Here is a 6,000-nt window from a genome sequence, read left to right on the forward strand (position 1 = left end):
GTTTTGAAAACCTTCATTTGTCTCCTAATTACTGAGTTATCAATAGCAGTCAGTAATCTACATAAGTATGCCATCATCTGGTCCTAAAAGTTGACAATTGAGTAGTGCTACATGTCCTGTTGAAAATTTCAACATTCTGACTGCCTTAGTATAACATGGTGTTCAGGAGAAAAATGATTCTTAAAACATCCATATTGTAGCCATTAGGATGGAAATTTCAAGAAAATTCCTGTCGAATTTTTAAAAAGTTTAAAACAAAATTTTTTATTTTTTCATCCTGTTTACTGAGTTGCCGACCCGTGCCGCACGTGAAAATTCTGTTTTTGTTGCAGCGCGAAAAGCAAGCGCCATTGGGCTCGTACGAAATGCAATGATGTGACATTCCTTAGCACTCTAGTATGTGTTGTAAATTGTTTGTTGGAAGTTTCAACTTTATGTGACTGAGTGCCTGCCTTAGGAGAGAACTCGGTGTTCAGGAGAAAAAAGGTTTCTCAAAACATCCAAATTGTAGCCATAAGGATGGAAATTTCAAGAAAATTCCTGTCGAATTTTAAAAAAATTGAAAACAAAAAATTTTTTTTTTCATCCTGTTTACTGAGTTGCCGACCCGTGCCGCACGTGGAAATTCTGTTTTTGTTGCAGAGCGAAAAGCAAGCGCCATCCGGCGCGCACGAAATGCAATGATGTGACATTCCTTAGCACTGTAGTGGGTGTTGTAAATTGTTTGTTGGAAGTTTCAACTTTATGTGACTGAGTGCCTGCCTTAGGAAAACTCGGTGTTCAGGAGAAAAAAGGTTTCTCAAAATATCCAAATTGTAGCCATTAGGATGGAAATTTCCAGAAAATGCATGCGAATTTTTTTTAAATTTTTTTTTTCCTCCGGATTAAGGTTTACTATGGAAGTCTACAATAGTGTATGAAACTGCATCAACCATAAGGGAGACATTGGAAATCACTGCAATTGAATAGTTGTTTGAAAACCATGGGAAAATCATAGGTCAATATTATCTTTGAAGCTTGTGGAAAATTCCTTCCTGATGGCTACAATTTGGGTGTTTTGAAAACCTTCATTTGTCTCCTAATTACTGAGTTATCAATAGCAGTCAGTAATCTACATAAGTATGCCATCATCTGGTCCTAAAAGTTGACAATTGAGTAGTGCTACATGTCCTGTTGAAAATTTCAACATTCTGACTGCCTTAGTATAACATGGTGTTCAGGAGAAAAATGATTCTTAAAACATCCATATTGTAGCCATTAGGATGGAAATTTCAAGAAAATTCCTGTCGAATTTTTAACAAAATTTTTTATTTTTTCATCCTGTTTACTGAGTTGCCGACCCGTGGCGCACGTGAAAATTCTGTTTTTGTTGCAGAGCGAAAAGCAAGCGCCATTGGGCTCGTACGAAATGCAATGATGTGACATTCCTTAGCACTCTAGTATGTGTTGTAAATTGTTTGTTGGAAGTTTCAACTTTATGTGACTGAGTGCCTTCCTTAGGAAAACTCGGTGTTCAGGAGAAAAGGTTTCTCAAAACATCAAAATTGTAGCCATTAGGATGGAAATTTCAAGAAAATTCCTGTCGAATTTTTAAAAAAATTTAAACAAAAATTAGCAATTTTATGGGTGTTGTAAATTGTTGGTTGGAAGTTTCGACTTTATGTGATTGAGTGCCTTCCTTATGAAAACTCGGTGTTCAGGAAAAAATGTTTCTCAAAACATCAAAATTGTAGCCATTAGGATGGAAATTTCAAGAAAATGCGTGCGAATTTTTTTTTTTGTTTTTCCTCCTGATTACTAAGCTTTGCAATGGAAGTCTACAATAGTGTATGAAACTGCATCAACCAAAAGAGAGACATTACAAATCACTGCAATTGAATAGTTCTTTGAAAACCATGGAAAAATCATAGCGAGCGTAGATCGGTATTATCTTTGAGGCTTGTGGAAAGTTTCTTCCTGTTGGCTTTCATTTGGGTGTTTTGTAAACCTTCATTTGTCTCCTAATTACTGAGTTATCAATAGCAGTCAGTAATCTACAACAGTATGCCATCATCTGGTCCAAAAAGTTGTCAATTGAATATTGCTACATGTCCTGTTGGATGTTTCAACTTGATGTGACTGAGTGCCTGCCTTAGGAAAACTCGGTGTTCAGGAGAAAAAAGGTTTCTCAAAATATCCAAATTGTAGCCATTAGGATGGAAATTTCCAGAAAATGCATGCGAATTTTTTTTTTATTATTTTTTTTCCTCCTGATTAAGGTTTTCTATGGAAGTCTACAATAGTGTATGAAACTGCATCAACCAAAAGGGAGTCATTGGAAATCACTGCAATTGAATAATTGTTTGAAAACCATGGGAAAATCATAGGTCAATATTATCTTTGAAGCTTGTGGAAAATTCCTTCCTGATGGCTACAATTTGGGTGTTTTGAAAACCTTCATTTGTCTCCTAATTACTGAGTTATCAATAGCAGTCAGTAATCTACATAAGTATGCCATCATCTGGTCCTAAAAGTTGACAATTGAGTAGTGCTACATGTCCTGTTGAAAATTTCAACATTCTGACTGCCTTAGTATAACATGGTGTTCAGGAGAAAAATGATTCTTAAAACATCCATATTGTAGCCATTAGGATGGAAATTTCAAGAAAATTCCTGTCGAATTTTTTAAAAAGTTTAAAACAAAATTTTTTATTTTCATCCTGTTTACTGAGTTGCCGACCCGTGCCGCACGTGAAAATTCTGTTTTTGTTGCAGAGCGAAAAGCAAGCGCCATTGGGCTCGTACGAAATGCAATGATGTGACATTCCTTAGCACTCTAGTATGTGTTGTAAATTGTTTGTTGGAAGTTTCAACTTTATGTGACTGAGTGCCTGCATTGGGAAAACTCGGTGTTCAGGAAAAAAGGTTTCTCAAAACATCCAAATTGTAGCCATTAGGATGGAAATTTCCAGAAAATGCATGCGAATTTTTTTTTTAATTTTTTTTTTCCTCCTGATTAAGGTTTTTATTATGGAAGTCTACAATAGTGTATGAAACTGCATCAACCAAAAGGGAGACATTGGAAATCACTGCAATTGAATAGTTCATTGAAAACCATGGGAAAATCATAGGTCAATATTATCTTTGAAGCTTGTGGAAAATTCCTTCCTGATGGCTGCAATTTGGGTGTTTTGAAAAACCTTCATTTGTCTCCTATTTACTGAGTTATCAATAGCAGTCAGTAATCTACAATAGTATACCATCATCTGTTCCAAAAAGTTGACAATTGAGTAGTGCTACATGTCCTGTTGAAAATTTCAACATTCTGACTGCCTTAGTAAAACATGGTGTTCAGGAGAAAAATGATTCTTAAAACATCCAAATTGTAGCCATTAGGATGGAAATTTCAAGAAAATGCATGCGAATTTTTTTTTTAATTTTTTTTTTCCTCCTGATTAAGGTTTACTATGGAAGTCTACAATAGTGTATGAAACTGCATCAACCAAAAGGGAGACATTGGAAATCACTGCAATTGAATAGTTCATTGAAAACCATGGGAAAATCATAGGTCAATATTATCTTTGAAGCTTGTGGAAAATTCCTTCCTGATGGCTGCAATTTGGGTGTTTTGAAAAACCTTCATTTGTCTCCTAATTACTGAGTTATCAATAGCAGTCAGTAATCTACATAAGTATGCCATCATCTGGTCCTAAAAGTTGACAATTGAGTAGTGCTACATGTCCTGTTGAAAATTTCAACATTCTGACTGCCTTAGTAAAACATGGTGTTCAGGAGAAAAATGATTCTTAAAACATCCATATTGTAGCCATTAGGATGGAAATTTCAAGAAAATTCCTGTCGAATTTTTAAAAAGTTTAAAACAAAATTTTTTTTTTTTTCATCCTGTTTACTGAGTTGCCGACCCGTGCCGCACGTGAAAATTCTGTTTTTGTTGCAGAGCGAAAAGCAAGCGCCATTGGGCTCGTACGAAATGCAATGATGTGACATTCCTTAGCACTCTAGTATGTGTTGTAAATTGTTTGTTGGAAGTTTCAACTTTATGTGACTGAGTGCCTGCCTGAGGAAAACTCGGTGTTCAGGAAAAAAGGTTTCTCAAAACATCCAAATTGTAGCCATTAGGATGGAAATTTCCAGAAAATGCATGCGAATTTTTTTTTTAATTTTTTTTTTCCTCCTGATTAAGGTTTACTATGGAAGTCTACAATAGTGTATGAAACTGCATCAACCAAAAGGGAGACATTGGAAATCACTGCAATTGAATAGTTCATTGAAAACCATGGGAAAATCATAGGTCAATATTATCTTTGAAGCTTGTGGAAAATTCCTTCCTGATTGCTGCAATTTGGGTGTTTTGAAAAACCTTCATTTGTCTCCTATTTACTGAGTTATAAAATAGCAGTCAGTAATCTACAATAGTATACCATCATCTGTTCCAAAAAGTTGACAATTGAGTAGTGCTACATGTCCTGTTGAAAATTTCAACATTCTGACTGCCTTAGTAAAACATGGTGTTCAGGAGAAAAATGATTCTTAAAACATCCATATTGTAGCCATTAGGATGGAAATTTCAAGAAAATTCCTGTCGAATTTTTAAAAAGTTTAAAACAAATTTTTTTTTTTTTCATCCTGTTTACTGAGTTGCCGACCCGTGCCGCACGTGTAAATTCTGTTTTTGTTGCAGAGCAAAAAGCAAGCGCCATTGGGCTCGCAAGAAATGCAATGATGTGAAATTCCTTAGAACTGGAGTGGGTGTTGTAAATTGTTTGTTGGAAGTTTCAACTTGATGTGACTGAGTGCCTGCCTTAGTGCCTCGGTGTTCAGGAGAAAAAAGGTTTCTCAAAATAGCCAAATTGTAGCCATTAGGATGGAAATTTCCAGAAAATGCATGCGAATTTTTTTTTTAATTTTTTTTTCCTCCTGATTAAGGTTTTCTATGGAAGTCTACAATAGTGTATGAAACTGCATCAACCAAAAGGGAGACATTGGAAATCACTGCAATTGAATAATTGTTTGAAAACCATGGGAAAATCATAGGTCAATATTATCTTTGAAGCTTGTGGAAAATTCCTTCCTGATGGCTACAATTTGGGTGTTTTGAAAACCTTCATTTGTCTCCTAATTACTGAGTTATCAATAGCAGTCAGTAATCTACATAAGTATGCCATCATCTGGTCCTAAAAGTTGACAATTGAGTAGTGCTACATGTCCTGTTGAAAATTTCAACATTCTGACTGCCTTAGTAAAACATGGTGTTCAGGAGAAAAATGATTCTTAAAACATCCATATTGTAGCCATTAGGATGGAAATTTCAAGAAAATTCCTGTCGAATTTTTAAAAAGTTTAAAACAAAATTTTTTTTTTTTTCACCCTGTTTACTGAGTTGCCGACCCGTGCCGCACGTGAAAATTCTGTTTTTGTTGCAGAGCGAAAAGCAAGCGCCATTGGGCTCGTACGAAATGCAATGATGTGACATTCCTTAGCACTCTAGTATGTGTTGTAAATTGTTTATTGGAAGTTTCAACTTTATGTGACTGAGTGCCTTCCTTAGGAAAACTCGGTGTTCAGGAAAAAAGGTTTCTCAAAACATCCAAATTGTAGCCATTAGGATGGAAATTTCCAGAAAATGCATGCGAATTTTTTTTTTAATTTTTTTTTTCCTCCTGATTAAGGTTTACTATGGAAGTCTACAATAGTGTATGAAACTGCATCAACCAAAAGGGAGACATTGGAAATCACTGCAATTGAATAGTTCATTGAAAACCATGGGAAAATCATAGGTCAATATTATCTTTGAAGCTTGTGGAAAAATTCCTTCCTGATGGCTACAATTTGGGTGTTTTGAAAAACCTTCATTTGTCTCCTATTTACTGAGTTATCAATAGCAGTCAGTAATCTACAATAGTATACCATCATCTGTTCCAAAAAGTTGACAATTGAGTAGTGCTACATGTCCTGTTGAAAATTTCAACATTCTGACTGCCTTAGTAAAACATGGTGTTC

Source organism: Pomacea canaliculata, linkage group LG10, assembly GCF_003073045.1.
Source record: "Pomacea canaliculata isolate SZHN2017 linkage group LG10, ASM307304v1, whole genome shotgun sequence".
Taxonomy (NCBI): Eukaryota; Metazoa; Mollusca; class Gastropoda; order Architaenioglossa; family Ampullariidae; genus Pomacea; species Pomacea canaliculata.